Genomic DNA, 21,064 nt, shown 5'->3' on the forward strand with positions numbered 1-21,064 from the left:
AGTGTGAGTATATGTTTTCCTACCATGTTTAACTATTCCAGTATGGAAGCTAGAAAAGTGGATATATCCAACGTTATTGTTTAGCCCAGTGGATAAGATAAAGTGAGAGAAGGGTAAGATAACTGGGTATATATGCAGGCAAATAAATGTAATGATTGAACATAGGATTTAATCTACATAAACCTGGATATGAGAACCTGAGCAAAGTGATAGCGAAAGTGTGCTAAAACCATGGATTATGGATGCTAAAGACAAGGAAGATTTTGAAGTTTCTTAAGGCTTGAGGTCTGAGAGGCAGTGAGATGAAAGAATACGAGGTGATGGTTAGAAAATTAAAATTTAAAATAGAGTATTGGCACTTAACATTGTAATGATAAGGTCAAATGTAATGCCACAGGAATAAGAAAACAAGAAAGATGAGATCATAGGGACAGAAGAAGTAAAAAAAATGGACACTAGAATTTTGTTAAAATCATCTATTGATTACAATTTAATAGAATCATCTATATATAATTTTGAAATTATCGTGAGTTATAAGAATAGAGTCAGAAGTAGTAACTATAACCTGAGAGTTAAGTATTGAATATTAAATTTTAAAAAAGATACAGAATGGGCATACACAGTGAATCTGCATGTTGACCTAGGATTTTGTATTCTGTAATGATGGCATGAAAAGCAAAAATATATTATCGTAAGTTTATTTTTACTTAATGTGGTCATTTTGCTTTTTGGAAGTTGAAATATTTTCATATTTATAGTGTATTAGGCTTAATTCATTTTCTTTGATTATATTTATGAGGAAAATTCCAATTCAACTGAATATGACAAGCTTATAGAAACATAAATATTCACTGAGCAAAGATTGCTTAGAAATATACAACATATATTTTTAAATAAATGCAATATTTAATTTTCCCCAAGAAGAAGAAGAATACCAAGATAACAAGAGGAAAATCATACTAATATTTAGAAATATAGCTTGCTTCTCTAACCTGACCACAACAATGGAAATTACCTTCAAAATGTCCTTAAAATATTTAGATTTCTTTCTTAAGGCATGTGTTTGATTTTGGAGGCTTAGTTTTATGAATTCTGGGGAAATAATTAAATCAGTAGACTTAGTTGCTTTATCTGATTATGACAGTCTTATAAATATACATTTCAAACAGTATTCCAAAATCTTTACATATTATACTGAGATGTGTAAATTTATATAAAATGCAGACTCCTCTGGGAGAATAGTTGAAATACGTACTTATTTACTCCCAAGGTCTTTTGTAAGAAACAATAGAAGACTTCCATGCAAGTTTAATGAATTTAAAACCGCTTCAACTTTTTTTATAAAGTTTATTAAATCCCTTTTCCACTTAAGCTACTGATACAATACAGAAGTTATTTCAAGGATGTTTAGCAATCTAAAGATGTGACTCAGAATGCTGCAGGTTGATGAAGAGCAAAATTGGGCAGTGGAACTCTTCGCTTTCACTTCAGCCTATGCAGCCTCGCTTTAACCCACTTTATATACTGGTATTTAGCTTCAGGTTATGATTGAAACAACAGTGTCTACTAATGAAAAGAATAATGATAAACATACTGGTACTCAAAAAAAACATACTGGATCTCATGATGTGTTTTGTCTGTATAACCATTCTACCTAAAACCTAAACAACATATTTAATAACGTATTTTTCATCTTTCCTCACCATATTGAAAAATACATAGGGAGAAATTTTTAGTTTGTTTTTCTTTTAAATAGGTGTCACAGCACCTTGACTGTTCCGGATATGTACTGAATGCTCCATAAGTATCTGTTAAGTAAGTAGATATGGACACAGAAGAGTATGTGATTATTAATCTCTCCATGTTTCCCCTTCTTCCTTTTGGAAAAAAAGAAATGAGGGGAAAGCTTACCTCAGCTGTGAAAACAAATTAGATAATGTGTACAGAAATATTCCATAAACTAAGTACTATCTCTATTAAGCATAAACTATATGGCAGAATTATGAAGTAAAATACTTTATTTTTATTAGCTCAGTATTCAAAGATACAAAGAAAAATACAGGAATAAAGTTGTTGATGTTGTATTTTCTAGTAACCTCAAACACAATAATTATTTAAACAGTACTTGGGTAATCCACAAAGAGATGGGGCTAAAAGCCTGCCGCAAACATAAGGCAGAAAAGGGTCCTTAGTTCTACATAGGAAAACGAATGGCTCAAGAGGAAAACAAAAGCAGAAACAAAACCACAGTTCTCTCTAGACTTCATACTGTGATCTGGGATATATTTATTGTTCCAATCAACCAGAGTAAATTTTTAAATAACCCTAGTCTTAGTACAGCTGTAACTCTGAGTGTACAGAACACAATGGCACCCATGGAATGTTCTTACTAGAGGAAGGCAGAATGTTTAGACCATGATCATTTCAATAATAACATACTCTCTTTCAGAATCAGTATTAGGCATTTTATATACATAATCTCTTTTAACTATCATAAGAGTGCTAAGAATTTCATATTATTTTTCCCATCAAGCTGCAAAGAAATGAATAAGTTCATGCAAACTGACCAAGAAGAAAGTAGAAGATAATGAAATTCAAATTCAAATTTCTCCAACTCAGTTGTGGTTCATTCCATTTTGGAAAATGGAGCCATATTCAGTTAAAAAAATATTGGTGGAAATAATTTGGCAGAGCAATACAATTAGTTCAAAAGTAAAAACTGTACTACAAATAAAGTCCCTGTCATAAGAAAATAACATCTTAGCATAGAATGAGATGCTCAGGATACTGTCAGAATTCTGATCAAGCGAAACAGAAGATTTGAACAAAACAGATCATTTTATTATTGAGAAAATATTGAAAATGCGTACCAGAGTCCCAATGCAATGATTACAGTTAATTGCTCATATCTGCGTAATTATGCTTATGTTGACAGTTTACTTAAACAGGTAATTTTCCTATACTCCAGATCAATCATATTTAACTCATCATTTTATAGTCTTCCCAAAGTTTCCATTTCAAAACAAATATCCTGACTTGCTGGATAAATACAGCACAGTCATAGTATAATCATCCTCTCCTTCCTGATGGAAATCATACAAAATCAACAAGGAAAATTAAGTCATAAATCGGCTATATTGAAACTAAAGGACCGAGAAAACCTGCCTAAGCAAAAATGCATGTTTCTAAAAATAGTCAATATTAGATAATGTTCACCAGCATAGTAAATGGTCAGCTTCATAAAGCATTAGCCATAGTACTGATACTGGAGTGCAGGCACAAAGTCCGCAGACAGATAACCAAACTGTTGAGAAATCAGTGGAGGCAGAGTTATAGGAAAAACTCCTCCTGGGCCTGATTTGGTTCAGACAGGCAGACAGAAACAAATATAGAGTTCCATATGTGAAGGGCGTAGTCTGTCTCTGTGGCATCTTACGAGGGATTCTTTGAATTTTAAAGTCTAGAAAGGTACCACTCCCTCGTCCACTATTGGAAAATATTGCAAATGGCTGGTTCAGAAAACTGCAGTTCATTCAATTATGAGCAATTTAAAGAAGATGGCACAAACTTCATAATAAATAATAATTTGTTTCATAACAAAAAATAATCAAGAAAATAAAAGTAACATTTCTTAATCAACTGAAAGAAATCAGCTCCATGGGAAAATGTTGCCATACAGTAGATAAAAATTAAGGACATTTCACTGTTAATGCTGTGCAAGATGTCCAATCAACCAGACTACTAATGACAGAGTGTCAGTTGTGATAAAGTTTATCTCCCTGCTCACGGAGTGTCATGCAGTGGCATTTTTCTGTGGAGTATTTCGCCTGAATACTTGGTGCCTTCTTCTTGTTTTAGTACTTAGAAATATGCACACCAAGATTTCTAGACACCACTTAAAGGCAGATCTTAGTTTATATGTTCCAAGTAAAGCACCTATCTCAGTGAACTTTCCCCAATCATTTTCAAAGCTAGGAGAAAACCAGCTGTTCTGCTTAGATGGCAATCATTTACATGATTATTGGGTGTTCCCTAGCAAATTTTTCACAGTGGGAGACTTTTTACAGATAAGAAATTCATCAGTGATAGAGGAATAGATTGCAAAACAGTCTAGTTAAATGTTATTACAGAGAAATTGCACATTTTATCTATTTAAACATGATTGCTTTGTTTTGGAGTGTAGGTTCGTTCAAATAAGCTTTAGAATATAACATTTTCCAAGAAGTCATTTTCTTGAAGAAACTAGCTAAGTTAAAAATAAACTTTTGTCAGCAGAAAAACAGTTTAGCTAACTGTTTGTCATCCTTAGCGGGAGAAGAGCAAGGGGAATCAAACGCCATCAATTGTGTGATAAATAGCCTGGGTTATAGAACTTTCAAGCAGAGGGTAGTAGTCTTGTGAGAGAAAAACCACACGCTAGACCATATTTTTATTCTTTAAATTAAAGTCATGAGATTAGGGGGCTGGCAGGTTGAAGGAGACACAGTCATTAGGCTTTTAAAAATGTCCCTTTTGTTTTATTTTTATTGTGATTCCGGCAGTGAGCAAATTCAAAAAAGCTCCTCTTACTCAATTTGTATGGGTGTAAATAGCTGAATCCCAGGGAGATAAGGTTCAGCTCAGCAGCTTAGCTAATTGAGAAACATTGACACCCAAATTGACCTGCTTCTTTCTTACCTCTGAGGCCACAAGCCTCCTACTGGCAGGAGCAGCTGGGGAGGCATATAGAACACACCAAGTTGTGTCTGAGCATAAGTAGTTTTCAGAGAAATGGAAGGGTTATAACCAAGGATTGATAAATAGCAAATTATATCATGTAAAAATGGGCAGTACTTCAAAGTAGTCATATTATTTGTCTTTAATATTTGCACTAAAATAGCATCTGATTTTAAATAATTTAAAGAAATAATTTGCATATGTATATTTAGACCATTAATTTTGATAGAGTAGGCCATGTACTTTTGATACATTTTGTTACTTTTAGTAAATGTGGTTGACAAATTTTGAATTTATTTTAGATTTTAGGGCCCCCTCTATTCAAAGATTTTTGTTGTAGATATTGTTATTCTTATCTGTTAACTAAAATTTTGTTTTAAGGACCTCAACTTAACATTCTGAAAAAATATAGTGTACATACAATAAAGTTTGTAGTCTAGATGCAATTATAGTGATTATTTTTTTTAAAGAGCAGAAAAGAACAGTAAAATGTGAGAAAAAAAGAGAAGGAAGAAGAGAAAAATTAATGCAGCAAGGAAATATAGAAAGACACCAAAATAGAAGGATGCAGAGAAAATGGGAATTTTATTCTCAGTAGATTCCCCTCCAACCACTGAAGTGCCCTTTAGCATTGTGTCATGTCTCTTACTTTAAAAAGAAATGTGAGCTTGAGACAGAGATGTGGGATATTTTTTCATCAACTTCCTACTGCTTATTTGTTACTTTAAAATTTTCTTCTGTGGAGGTCAAGTTTTCTTTCTACCAACTTTCTCTAGAGCAAAATGCTTTAAATTTGTGAACTAAACTCATTTTCCCAATTCCTCTTCTGTGATTGTGTTGGAGCAATTACAATCAGGCTTCCATTCACACCATTCCACCCAAACAGCTCTTGTTAAAGTTACCAGTAACCTCCAGTTAAATTAATCCACCTGTAATTTCTCAGTCTTTATCTGATTGACTGATCTGTAGCATTTGACAAAACACATAACCTCCTTTTTCTTGAATACATAGACTTAATTTGCCTTCTAGGCCCACGCTATAACTATCTCATTAGTCTCTTTTTCCCAGTTCCTTTTCCAGCTTCTCCCTCATCTCCTAGTTTCTGTTGGATGGATTACTTCCCACAGGGTTCAGTTATTATAATATTTATATGACTGTGCTTCATTTTCTACCTTCATTTGCTTAATTAAATATTTTCTAGTATTCTACTTGATTCCCCTATGGACTTTAGTCATACTCTTATATATATATATCTGTGTGAATATATAAGTATATGTATACATGTATGGGTACTTATTATGCATGTATGCTTTCATTATTTATTGTGATTAAAGATTGCAATGCACATCCTTAACTTAGCCCATGTACTTATATTTAATATTAAACCATCTTATATAAAATTTAAAAATCTAGCAGCAGTACAGTTTCATTAAACCTCTCATTCTTTTTTGTTTTATATACATATATAATATATATTATATATATATTTATTCGGATTTTCTATATGGTGTAATGTTCCTTCAACCTGAAGAACTTCTTGCAGCATTTCCTTTTATCATTACTTTTAGTACAATTTTTCTGTCAACGAATGTTCTCACTTTTTCCTTATTTAAAATTGTCATTTTTTTCAGAGAAATGCTACTTTTATTGGATGTGAAATTCAGGAATGTTTAATACAAAATTTTTTCAGTATCTTAAAGATATTGTCTTTCTTCCCACATTTCTGTATGATCAGAAATCAGCCATCAGTTTTAGTTTTGTTTCCCTGCATATAATATGCACATTAATGTTTTTTTATAAATTTAATGAAATTTCTTTGAATATTTTCTTTGCTCTGTTCTTTGCTTTCTTGATTTTAGACTGAATTACACCTGTGTTGGATCACTCGTCATTGTCCCACAAATTGCTGATACTTTGTTCAATTTTTTCAATATGTTTCTTTCTTTTCATCAGATTAGATATTATTTTGTTCATCTATCTTCAAGTTCACTGACTTTTCATTTTGCAGTATCTGGATGGATTCCCATGTATTCACTCATTGTACCTATCTTTTCCTTTAAATCCTTCACCATATTTATAATGACTGTTAAAAAAGCCCTTATCTGTCAATGTTAATACCTGCAGTCATCTCAAATTTTATTTTTAGTGACTTTTTATTAATCTATAATCGGTCATACTTTCCTGCTTCTTCACATATAATAAGTATTTTATGTCTTATATTTTGAAGTATAGATTGTAGAATATCTAGGTTGTATTGTTCTCCCTCAAAGATTATTGATTTTTATTTTGTCAAGAATCTTTTGATCAAATCAAATTTGGTTTTATTCCTTGCTTCAGCATATCTATTTCTTTTCTTTCTTTCTTTTTAATTCTGTGCTTTGTCTTCAGTCAAGAACATTGTACTAACTTCAGTGGCATGGCCTTTTGGAATCTCATATGATTGACAAGCTGCCTAGCCAGATCTAATTCTCATTGGAAAGGCAAGAATTTATCTTTCCATATGTCATGACCTCTGGAGTCTCTGTTCTGATCTCAGCTCTCTAGCAGCTGCTCTCTGTTATACCTCATTGGAGTCTTGCCTATCCACACACAGTCCAACCCTCAGACAAATAACCCCAGGGAACCTCTCTGCATATTTCTGTGGCTACTTTCTATGCACCTCCCTACTATCTAGTAACCTGTTCCACAAATTTTAACCACTTCAGCAAATCTTGATTTTGCTTTCTTAGCTCAGTAAGACTGTCATCTCATTAGGCCACAATTCAGAACATACCCTCAGGCAGAAAGACTGGTTGGGCATAGGTTTCATAGGAGTTACTCTTTCCTTATGGATCACAGCTCTGTGATGCTTATGTGTCCAATACTTGAAAACAGATCTATATGTTTTGTCCATTTTTGTATAGTTTCCTTTAAGAGCATGGTCTGATATCAAATACTTTGTCATAGCTGGAAACCAAAATCTGCCCCTCTTACACATCCTGACTGGTAATTGTCTTCTCAATTACTTTGAATTCCTGATCATCATTAACAAATGTAGTAAGTTTCTTCACAGTTAATGGCAATTCTTTACTTCCAGTTGCTCAGACAAAATCTTGGAGTCATTCTTGACCCTTGTCTTTCTCTCATTCTCCATGTCCAATCCATCAGCAAATTCTAGTTTTACCTTCAAAATATATTCATAATATGTCCTCTTTTCTGGCCTTAATTACTGCAATAGCTTTCAAACTGGGTTCTTCCTTCTCTCTTTGACCTCCTCAAAGTTGTCATTATCTTATACAGCGTCTTCTAAGATGTTCATCTCCTATTACTCTTCCCTTCATTTACTCTCCACTGAGCTCTTTATTGTACTTATAATGGATGAAGTTTATTCCTACCTCAGAACCTCTGCATAGGATGTTCCCTTTGACTAGAATGATTTTCCCCAAATTAAAAAAAAAATCACTTTTTTAAAATGAGACTATACCTGACCTCCTCATTTGAAACAATATTTTCTCCTAATCAAATCCCAAACTATAACCACACCTGGGAATCATTGTCCCTCTTTTACAAACAGTCTATTAAATCAAAGGAAAAAAAAGTTAGACAGACAATATTTATAATACATTTTTATCTTTTGATTTAATAGACTTTTGATTTAAACAGTATTTGTTTTTCCTTCTGGTATAAGAACTTCACTTTTTCTTTTAGGGAACAAACTTTCCCAGATTGGATATTGTCAGTTCTGGAGTCCAGCCCAGTGTTATAGACTATTTAATAGTGTCTTTTAGCTAGTATGTCATTAGATATATTTGTAAAGGCATCATTCTCTTATTCCTATTAATTCTCAAGTTATGTAATTGATGCTAACAATCAGAAACTGTATAATTTTAATTCCATCAATTTTTATAGAAATACTTACTTTCTTACCATTGTGAAATGACTTCTGTCTGTCACATGTGTGGGCAAAAGTAGGCTCCCTCTTCTAACATCTTATAAGATCAGACTTATCCAAAATATGTATCTAAAATATCAATACTAATAATATGTGAATATGCAGAAATTAAGAATTTAATGAGTTCAAATATTAACTAACTTCCTATTATTAAACACTGAGGACATTATAAATCTTAGTGTAATATATCTTCTACATTTCTGTTTTTCTATGTATACTTTAATTCTCAAGGGCACATCTAGTTCTAGTTGTAGTGTCTGGTACATAGTACGTGGGGCTTGCTAAAAATATATTGAGATACTCACAGAAAATTACAAGATCTGGGTTTGATTGTTAGGAAAAATGTTAATGGTAGATTGAGAAATTTAAGGATGTATTTGCCCATGGCATGTCCTAGATAAAAAGTGGTCTAGAAAAACAAATTGCTGTTTAGTGAGGAATAAAATAAAAGTTTGTCTTGTTTTAATGATAAATAAACAGATTTAAAAAGTACAGCACTGTATAAGGACATTGAAAAATAGATCAGCTTAACACAAAGTGTTATCAGCAATATATGATAGAGATGAAACATCTAGTCATTTCATATTTTAAAGATATGACAATGAAAGGAAATAGCAGCAAGAAATTAACATATATACTTAGGATGGGTGTACTATGAGACTGCAGAAGGTGCTCCATGGAGAATAAAGAGACAGAACTTATGGAGAAGCAAGGAAGGAAGGAATTTTGATTTTATAAAAATATGTAAAAACAAGTTAAGCCCTTCTTATATATAGGATATGTAATTTTTCCTCTGGCAAGCCTACCAACAGCATAAATAAATTGGAATAAGACACCCAACATTTCCTTATGTCTTCTCCCTGTTGGTTTTACTGAACTTAGCTGCATTGACAGGTCCCTAGAGTGTAAATGGCACAATTCCTCCCCTTGCTACCTGTCCGTTTAGTGTCAATTGCCTGATTTGAGATTTTTATCTTTGTAGGAGTCTGCTGCTTCCGCTAATCATCCCTGAACTTTACTCTTGGCAGGATAAGTTGAGGTCAATAAGAAACCAGCCTCAGGTCCTTCACATACAAAGGGCAGGGGTCACACCAGAAAGTGAAACCCAGAACGCAGGGATCTTTGTGGTCCCACCGTAGAATCAGCCAGCCACAGTTACTACTGGTGATTTTGTTGGTGGTTGGAGTTACTTGTATACTCCTTTTTTGTTGGTCAATCATCTGCATTTAAAAAAATATTTTATGTTAACTTACATTGCTTTCATATTAAAATGATATAATTAATCCTTTGGGATCTGAACATTCGGAAAGATACTTCTATCAAAATTAGCTAAACGTCTAAGCTATTGTATATAAGGTTTTGCCTTTGATTCTAAGAATCAAAGTTGAAGCTGAATTATGATATCTGTGTTAATCCTGATAGTTAGCCTATATGATTTTTTCTCTTTTTCAAACCTCTGTTTATTTAATTATATTTTCATAGCAATATGTGAAGTTGTAACTATCTTAAGTATATAAAACTTATGTTATTTCTAATAATTCTGGATTAAGGGCATATCTACATCTTCATATCTATATCTGCATCAGTCTAGATATTAAAATATAATAAAATCAGTATGTTCAATAGTTAAATATTCTCTAAAACTCCACATCACTTATAAATGTCTTTTCCTTTTACAGATTCTTAGGATATAACTTCTCCATAATACTTTATTCTTTAGCAATAATGATAATTTGTCTGTACATTGGTTATAGAATTTTCAATTATAAGAACATCTGTCATATTTTTAAAAGTGTTCTATGAAAGCTACCTGAGATATCTAAACTCAACAAAAATTCAGTAATTCTAGATCTTAAAACTGAAGACACAGTTTCATATGCCAGAGTATTCCCTTTGATTTTAACTTTGAATATTGGAGTTCCAAAGTGCTTTTAAAAAAATTCATTCTATTTTATATGAGTGGATTTTATAGATTTTGAGGGCAAACATCGTATCTGTAGCTTCCTGATTAATTTCTTAATAACTTCTGTGGTAATAGGAGTGACTTCCTTAGAATCTCTATATTAATTAGTCAAGAAGTATGAAAGGCATACCCAGTTGGTAGAGGTCACCAATTCTACTCCAAGTACTAGGACAATAAAAAATAGAAAATATATTTGTTTCACTGACTTTATCAGTCAAGGTTATCCTGTGAAAAAGGTTCACACAGTTTTCAGGACTGGCAATTCTAAAATTTGTAGGGCACATCAACAGGCTAGAAACTCAGGCAAGAGGGTTGATATTGCAGTCTTTTTTTTTTTTTAATTGTGGTGTAGTTGATTTACAATGCTGTGTTAGTTTATGGTGTACAGTATAGTAACTCAGTTGTATAAATATGTATATTACTTTTCATTATAGATTATTGCAAGATATTGAATATAGTTCCCTCTGCTATACAGTAAGACCTTGTTATTTATCTATTTTATATGTAGTAGTTAATATCCACAAACCCCACACTCCTCATTTATCCCTGCTCCCTCTTCCCCTTTGGTAACCAGAAGTTTGTTTTCTATATCTGTATGTCTGTTTTGTAAATAAGTTCATTTTCATCATTTTTCAGATTCCATATATAACTGATATGATACTTTCTCGGTCTGACTACTTCACTTAACATGATAATTTCTAGGTTTGTCTATATTGCTGCAAATGGCATTATATCATTCTTATTTTTTTTTTTTGTAGTTGAGGTAAGTATTCCACTGTATATAAATACCACAACTTCTTTATCCAATCACCTGTCAATGGACATTTAGGTTGCTTCCATGTCTTGGCTATTGTATATAGTGCTGCTATGAATACTGGGGTGCAGGTGTCTTTTCGAATTAAAGTTCCCTCTGGATACATGCCCAGGAGTGGGATTCTTGGATCATATGGTAAGTCTATTCTTAGTTTTTTAAGGAATCTCTGTACTGTTTTCCATAGTGACTGTATCAAATTACATTCTCACCAACAGTGTAGGAGGGTTTCCTTTTCTCCATACACTCTCCAGCATTTATTGTTAGTGGACTTTTTAAATCATGGCCATTTTGGCTTGTGTGAGGTGATATTTCATTGGAATTTTGATTTGCATTTCTCTGATAATTAACAATATTGAGCATTTTTCATGTGTTAATTGGCCATTTGTATGTCTTCATTGGAGAAATGTCTGTTTAGGTCTTCTGCCCATTTTTTGATTTGGTCGTTTGTTTTTCTGCTTCTGAATTGTATAAGCTGTTTGTATATTCTGGAAATTAATCCCTTGTCAGTCACATCATTTGCAAATATTTTCTCCCTTTCTGTAGGTTGTCTTTTAGTTTTGTTTATGGTTTCCTTTGCTGTGTAAGAGCTTTTAAGTTTAATTAGGTCCCATTTGTTTATTTTTGCTTTTATTTCTATTCCCTTGGGAGACTGACATAGAAAAACATTGCTACCATTTATGTCAGAGAATATTTTGCCTATTTTCTCTTCTAGGAGATTTATGGTGTCCTATCTTCTGTTTAAATCTTTAAGCCATTTTGAGTTTATTTTTGTGTATGGTGTGAGGGACTGTTCTAACTTCACTGATTTACATTCAGCTGTCCAACTTTCTTAACACAGCTTGCTGAAGACACTGTCTTTTCTCCATTGTATATTCTTGCTTCCTTTGAGAAGATTAATTGACTGTAGGTGTGTGGGTTTATTTTTGGGCTCTCTTCTGTTCCATTGATCCATATGTCTGTTTTTGTGCCAATACCAGCTGTTTTGATTACTGTAGCTCTGTAGTATTGTTGTAAGTCTGGGAGGATTATTGCTCCGGCTTCATTGTTTTTTCTTCAATATTATTTTGGCAATTCTAGGTCTTTTGTGATTCCATATAAATTTTAGAATTATTTTTTCTAGTTCTATGATAAAGGTACTGGGCAATTTGATAAGCATCGCATTAAATCTATAGATTGCTATGAGTATATGGCTATTTTAACAATATGAATTCTTCCAATTCAAGAGGATGGGATAACTTTCCATTTCTTTAAATCAACTTTAATTTTCTTTATCAGTGTTTTATTGTTCTTTGCATGTGTCTTTTACCTCCTTGAAATTAGTTTATTTCTAAGGTGTTTATTTTTTTGTTTTTTGTTAATGTGACTTGACATTACAGTTTTGACACAGGATTTCTTCTACTGGAAACTTCAGTTTTTGTCTTAAAGCCTTCAACTGTTTGGATGAGGCCCACCCACATTATCAAGGGTAATCTCTTTTATTTAAAGCCAACTGTTTGTAGATGTTAATCTCATCTACATAATACCCTTATAACAACACTTGGGCTAGCATTTTACCACACAATTGTCTACCATAGCATGACCAAACAGCCATGTAAAATTTAACCACCACCCTTTCATACTATTTTGAAATTGGTCCTGCACATTGTAGGAGACACTGTGAGTATTTTAGTGATGATATATGTGGTTTTAGATCTCAGTTGGCCACGTGATGTTGCTACCTTATATTAGAGCTCCAACATTACAACCCACAACAATTCTTTTCCCAAATTATAGCCAGAGTGCTAGGATGATAGAATCCATTCGCACTTCTAGTCGCATAAATTGTCACAACCAGCCTTCTCACACGGCACTGAGTCTATCATACTGACTTGGAGTTACTGGCTTTCTGTCTCAGTTTATTAATGGAATTTTATTTCAAGAATCTCTGCTCTTTGATCCCACTTGTCTTTTGTCAGAGAAACCCTCATATGTCACAGCAGTTGCTTAACTATAAAGTAGTTTCTTCAAATAAGAAGCTCATTTCCTCTCCAGTCATTTCCACAGACAATGAATTTCGCCCTTTCCATAGACTGTCTCCTCTGCCCGGAGCAAGTGCTCTTTCCCTTGTTCCCCATCTTTTACTGAGTTAACTCCTCACATGTCTCTCAACTGAACTTTGCCATGGCTGCCTCTCCTGATTGTTCAGTACAAGGCAGACTCCCCTTCTTATTCCCATCATGTTATGCTCTCCTATTATTATGAACTTCTTACTTAATCACAGATTAAGGGGTTTTCTTGTGTGTTTGTGTGATGTTTTGTTTTGCTGTATGTTTTTGCTTTTGGGTGATGATTCATTTAGCTTTTATCTTCTGTGCCCAGTACACCATTTGAATTTGGGTAAGAAAGATCTCTGCACAAGACTCCTACTGTAGAGGCTCTGTTCTGTTCTTTCTATGTGTGTTCTCTCTTCCCATAGGTTGAGGAGTCTGTGGGGTCAAGGAGATCTGCCTACAGTTTGCCATTTTCTTGTCCTGTGACCACATTTTGAGTACCTAGCACCCTGGAGTTCCCCACTTAAACGGCCACAGGCTTTCTTCTCTTGAAGGGGGACCAACCTCTAAGCCCAAGGTTGGCCAAAGGGAAGGGTAGATGTGGATGGACTTCGAAAATGTGGTTTGAGCTGTCTGCATATGGCAGTAAAGAAACATCATAATTTGGGACAGAAAGAAGTTTTAGGAGGAGATGAGGTGTAGGAACTTGTGTGAAGAAAGGTTGAGAGATAGGGGCTAGGGCCATGGACTGACTCCAACTATACTACTAGGTTCTCGGCTGGAATTCTGAGAAATCCAATAATTCTAAATTCAAGCCTGAATTGTTATGAAGATATATTTGGCCAAGTAAAAGGATAAAGTTTATCTTACTTAACAATGATTTGTAATTTTTAAATATTTTGACATATGGTACTTTGCTTTACCTATAGTAGATTGTGTGCTCAAGAGAAAAAGGAATCTCTTTACATTGTTTGCTGCTCTTCTCAGGCCTTACAGTGAAGATCTGTCTAAATCAATTTAAATAAGTAAAAAGGCTAAATTAGAAGTTAAGAAAATCAACCAAGTTTCTGCTCTCTTGCTGCCCTCTAGATCCCTATTTGACATTACGCAAATGAATTAGTCTCTTGGCTTCCACTTGTAAAATGTGCAAGTTTGAGTTTGGTTATTGCTAAGATGCATTACAGATGTTAAAATTCACTTACAAAAGTTTTCATTAATATGCACTGAAGTGTATATAGCACATTTTTTAAAAGATGAAACAAGGAGACATAATTCTAGTTCAAAACAAAAGTTATCAAATTTGACACTTGAACAATAGTTTCTACAATTACCTGGGTATCTTTGCTAGAATGTTTAGCTTTGCATTATTTCTCTGAAGAGCCCTAGGAGGGGAGGCAAATCATCTGTATGTCTCCCATTTTTCAAAGAAACAGAGCAAGAAAAGATAGACTATCACCACCCTTACCAGAAGAGCAAAGACTGGTTTTGCTGTCAGAACTTGGTTCTCCTGTTGACCCATCTCAGCAAGGAGTTATTCCCATACAAGGGACTGAAGGAAGGCCTGCAGGGGTGGGCTCTGTAGGCTGATTTCTCCGCCTACCCATGCTTGAGTCACTTTGGAGGATTGTTTTCCAAAAGTCAAATAAATCTGGTAAATGGCATCTTCAAGTAAAAAATGTGGTCCTTGCTTTTTCCCTGTTCTACTCAACCACATGTTAATCTTGCCATTTGTCTTTTACGTCCTCTTCCAAGAGATACACACTTTTAATGCATTAAGTATCTTACTCATCAGCTTATCTATTTTTGTGTGCAATACAATTTCTCTTTTAGTTTAATTTCTGTATTTATAGTTCCAGAGCAGAGAGAATTATCTTATTTTACAGAAAAACGATTTGTTCTACTTTCATACAGGTGTCCAGGTTTAATTTTCTTACAGCTGAACTGCTCTTCATCATATTTTTGGTTTTATCTTTTTTGTGCTAAAATTGTCAAAATAGAAAATGTAAGAATAATACTGAGTTCTAACAATGGTTAATGATACATATTTCATATTTTGAAATTTACAGAGAATCTTTATGAATAATCCTGAGTTATTAATTATTTTTAATCTTTCACAAAACTATATATGCATTTAAAATATTGTTATAGTGATAAATCATAATACTAAGTAGAGCTTTCAATCCAGATCTACCCATGATTTTTAGCTGAATGAAAGAATGATAGATATATTAAGATATGCATGAAATTTTCAAGTGTTCAAATTACTACTTTGTTAAATAAATGGCCATTTCAATTAATCAATATTGAATTTTTATTATATGCAATGTTAGCTAAAATAACAATATGTACAAGACATAATCCCAAGCTTGTGGAACTGCAATAGAAAGTATCTGGCAACCATATGAATTACCAATTTTCTGTGAAAGTTCAGATATTTATTAATACGGTTTTTTTCAAAATTTATACCTAAATATTCTTTACTATTTATACTTTTAAGATTTCTTATTTAAGTATTGTTACAAATAATTTATATGAGAAAGACAGACAGAAAAAAAAGTAAAAATGGGGGAATGATTCAGAATTCAAAGGGAGGAATATCTAACAGTGAATAGAAGTGGCCAAGAAGGTTTTCTTGCCATGAAAGTATCAATATCTATCTTCATAGGCTTATTCTTGATTAGTTTATTATTACATAGATGAGACATTTTTACTTTTTTCTTTTAATTGATGCTTAGAGGCTTTTTCTTATTCTCTCTTTTGAATTCTCTTAAACTGTCAAAAGCAAACTTGTGGGACCAAATTATGATATAAATTTTCCTACTGTATGTAATTCCATGATGTTCTGATGGTAATAAAAGGAAATTGTATACTTTCGGCTCCTGTCAATTTTATCTCTTACTCAGCTTACCAGTTGCTCAATAAGTTGATTTTTATAGTATCATTTACCTTTAAATGTAATAGATGTGATAATAATTAGGAAGAGGGTGGATGGTTGGAGTGGGATATAGAAGGAAGACATTCACAATAATGAATCCCTTCTCCTGCTAGGACTCTAGACTTATTTTGCTGACAAATTTACTTTGCCAAATTAAAATAAAAAAAATATACAGGCAGACATATTAAAGTAGACATATACACTGAAATATTATTGGGTTTTTTTGTTTGTTTTGGTGAAGGAAATTTCACGTAAGTGAGAAAGGCATAGTTTACCAACGTAGATTTATGCTAATTTTGTTACCTACATGTAATAATTTCATTTATGTCAACTAACCATTAGAAAACATTACTGATTAAACCTGGATTACATTATTGGATTTTTTTTATTTGTTACCATGCAAATGTTATATGATTTTAAATGCAACACTGTACTAAGGTTCTAAAGCAGCGTTGCTGCTCAGACACACAGGTTTTTGTCCTGATCTAGCGAAGTCTCTCTCTCTCAGGACCTCCAAATATCTTGCCAAACATACTAAACTTTTGCATCCCATATATTAGTCATACATTTATAAAACCACATACTGTTTTGTAAAACTAATTACCAAGCATGCCCTTCCCTATTCAAAGAAAGTTTAATATTGTTAATATTGTTCGTAGGCTTCTAGAAAGCATAGATTATATGGAGCCACTGGCATCCTATCTAATTCCAGATTCCCTAAAAGTTAATAAGAGTCCTTTCTACATAATTCAGTGAGAAAAGCATGAATTATAAGGGAGAGAGCGCTCATCATACTTGGGTCACATGGCAGGACTGCAACATGGGCCACAGGCTGGGTGTCTGGTCGGAATATGGTCAGTGGGAGTCAGCTAACTCCCATTCTCTGCCTCTGACTTTCACATGAGCCATCCCCAGCTCTCAGGAGAAGCCAAAACCAGAACTTCTCTGGGGCTGTCCTCAGGTCACACAATGAAGAGAGAGCAGAAACTTAATCAACCCAGAGTAAAGACAAACCAAGCACAGAAAAAAATCTATGTTCAATGTTTCCCAAGAGTGTGGAGACTATTTATTTTATACTCCCAGGGATAACTGTCCAGACTAGGTATGTGGGGAGAGAGATGTGTGAAAACCACCAGGTGCCATGATTGTGGGAAAGAGGTGTGGAGACCTAAACATTTTAAGCAGTTTCAGTCTTTATTTTAACCCCCTCCACTCCATTCCCACTTCCGGAGACATGTAATATGTGATTTCCTCATCATTTTGAGGACTTTGCTCTGTAGTTTAGATTATTTTTCAACATTCTCTTGTGCTGGATGAGGGTTTAACCTCCTTGGTCATACTAAGTATGTTATCATTCAACTATCTGTTTTGCAGAATTGAAAAATTTCACTGTTATTTTCTGTTCTCCCCATCCTTGTGATTCACACAGGCACACACACACACACACACACACACACACTCAATTTTAATTTAATCATTTGTCATTAATGTTTGTGGGGTTTTGGATCAAAACCAAAATAAATATATATGTTCATGTTAAACAAACTTAAAAACTGAAATTGCTTCATAAAAGGATGAAATCACAACCAACATAATCTTTTGATTTCAATGGTGGCAAAGTGGACACAATGATTGACCAGACAATAGTATTAAACTGCTTGAATAAAAGATGTCCATTTGCTTATATCTTCTCTTCTAGGTCAATCTTAAGTGTAGAACCCAAACCAGCCAATAGATACATGGCTATTTAAAATAGTAACGATCAATACTTGGATCTTTAGGAATCAATTTTTCAGTAGTTTCTCATTCCCAATGCACAAGTCTCATTAATTCATGATAATTTGAGAAGTCAGAGATCATGTTGATCCCAATCCAAGATCTGAAAAAATGGAAAAGCCCTTTTGTTTTTCAAAATACTTATATGGGCATTCACTGGTGTTCAGAATAAGCCATTAATGAATTGACAAGGAATTGGAATTTGCCAAGTTTATGGCATTAACACTGTAGTTATGTTTCTTAAAATCTAATAAAAATTTTAGAAAAAGTTATACTACCTATTAGATACTATATTCTTCAGGAAAAATTATTACCTGACTTCTGTCACTTATTTATAGAACCACCTTATCCTGAATTTCCATATGTTGTGCCATTTAGTTTTTCTTCCACAAATAGTAGAGAAAGGCAAGTGAACACATAATTTTAGCTCTCGGTGAGAAATGCAATAGTAGAGGTGTGCACTGAATGCCATCTGTACAGAGGAGGAGGACCAGATTGGAGGACACTGGTGTCAGAAAAACTTTAGGGAAGAGGCAAGGTCTGAACTGAGTCTTAAGGCATTAGTAAAAGTTTGGCAGATAAAGACGAAAAGAAAGTACATTCCAGAGAGAACAAAATAAGCAAAAGCAAAAAAGCAGAACCCATGTGTCTAGGCTACCACCTAGATCAGAACTGATGGGCTATTAAAAAAAAAAAAAGGAGTGGAAAGAGATAATGCTAGAGAAATGCGTAAGGAACAGGTTAAGAAGACCTTCTATGCCATACCGTGGAGGGCAGCCTTATCACAAAGACACAGTGAGTTACTGAAAAGTTTTAAGCACTGCAATACTTAAATTTGCAAATTACATGCATCACTCTGAAATCAGAGTAAAGGATGGCTTTGTACCTTTTTAATATACAACTTTGAACCACTTTTATCTCTTCACAAATGAACACATGTAATTTTCCATTGCCAAATACTCCTTACTGTTAAACACGTTTTCTCCTCAAAATATCCCTCTGGGCCTAATTCAGTGAGCATTAGAATGGCAACCTATACTGTTTGCATACTTTGAGACCAGAAATTATTAATGTCTGCAATGTTGCTATTAAATTAATTACAAAGCTGATTAGTGAAATTATTGAAGGATGGCCAAGGGGTTAATATCCAAAGTGGGAGGTTGGAGGAGAGAGAGAGAGAGAAGGAATAATTCTGGAAAATAGATATCTTAAATGTAGTTCAACTGTAAAATATTAGTGATAGCAAAACAATGCATTTCTTTCTTGTTTTTAACATTTTAAGCAAGAAATTGCCATTATCAGTTATCTATTGCTTTATAACAAACTAACCCTCAAATAAGTAGTCAGAGATGTGTTTTATGTTGTCTTGTAGGTTGACTGTGCTCAGCTACGTTCTTCTATTCCGTATCATGTCAGTTGAGACCACACATACTTCCTTTACTTGGGAACCCAGCTGAGGCTGGAACGCGTGGGTTGGCTTCAATCACTGGTGGACTTCACTCATTGATGGGCTTCACCCATTGGTGGGCTTCACCCTCCACTGCAGTGAACAGAATGTCTAGAACCTTCCATATGGAAGCTTCTCTCTCCATGGTTATGGAACTGGGAAGAACTCATCCAGTAATCTATCCTGAGATTCTTTCCATGGAGGCTAGATCCCAAGAGGATAAAAAACAGAAGCTTCCTTGACCTGGAAATTGTGTAGTGTCAGATTCACAGCATCCCATTGGTGCAAGAAAATTACAGGGAAAGCCCACACTCAAAGGGTCGAGAAATAAATTTAATCTTTTGATGGAAAGAGCAGCCTGCATGTTCAGTGGGATGAAGGGCACCCATTTATACGAATAATCTACTATCTTGCCCTTTTAAGATTATGGGACGATGGAAATACATTTCTAATAAACACTAATGCAGCTAACATGCACAACTAAAGAATCTCAAGTTTCAAAAGAAAAATGTTCTATCATTTTGTCCAAATTTTGTTGGGCCAACTGTTACCTACTGGATTTTTTTTAGAAAGTTTGATTCAAATGTGATCTGCAACATGGAGTTTCATAAATATTTGAAGTTATTTTGTGATAAGGTTAATCAGTTTAGGTTGTGTAAAAATGGGTTCATTAAATAAAGATCATATACATGATAAAATACCAAGTATATACATTTCTAGCATTCACATCTACCCTCTCTCCACCTTTTTTTTAAATCAGGAATGTCATCCATAAGAGACAAAGAAAGACACACTAAAAGAGGTTAATACCAATTATACATTTACAGCTTATTACACACAGTTCAAACTAATATGGATACAACATCATTTACAGTTGGAAACTGTGGCTAAAGAAATTAATCTGCTCTGCATGGAACTTGGTTTATTTAATCAATGTTGCTTCCACTAGAAAAGTGGATTAGTTATTCTTTAAGACAGAGTTAAAAGTTTTGCAGCTAATTTATTTTAATAAGAATTCTTACTGACGGCTCCAGAAAAAGGTGGGGGAGGGGATGCGCTAAACTGTAACGAAGCACCAGGAAAGAAAGCATGACTTAATTATTTTTCTAGGGTGGATAATGAATAAATTAACCACACTGCCAGGTTGCCACTTGTATAGAATTTATTATTTTTTTTCTTTAAGAACCATATCATGACAAACTCAATTTTTCTCCTGACTGCAAGCTGATTGATGGAGCAGTGTCTGGCTGCGAAAGACTTCCTCTTCATCATTGTTTCGGCGATGTTGATATCGTAAAGAGAGTTTGAAGTTTTCTTGAGTTCATGCTCTCCTATGTAATTACAAATGACAAGTATGTTAACTCTTTTTTACAAGCTGTCTAATCATGTAAGTTACAAAATGAATAACTTATATGGGACCAAATGTAAACATGATCTGGGGTTCACGCTTAT

General features: G+C 33.8%; 1 long non-coding RNA gene across 8 annotated transcripts in view; it reads right to left on the minus strand.

Annotated features, from left to right (window-relative positions):
• The window catches only part of LOC140700875 (uncharacterized), a 105,304-nt gene extending 85,599 nt beyond the window's left edge, over positions 1-19,705 (minus strand). For all 8 annotated transcript variants that reach the window (XR_012079601.1, XR_012079604.1, XR_012079607.1 and 5 more), the window contains exon 1: positions 19,495-19,705. This is a non-coding gene — a long non-coding RNA (uncharacterized lncRNA). The remainder of the gene's footprint in view (positions 1-19,494) is intronic.
• Between the last annotated feature and the right edge of the window lie 1,359 nt (positions 19,706-21,064).

This window comes from Vicugna pacos, chromosome 13 (assembly GCF_048564905.1).
Source record: "Vicugna pacos chromosome 13, VicPac4, whole genome shotgun sequence".
NCBI classification, from domain to species: Eukaryota; Metazoa; Chordata; class Mammalia; order Artiodactyla; family Camelidae; genus Vicugna; species Vicugna pacos.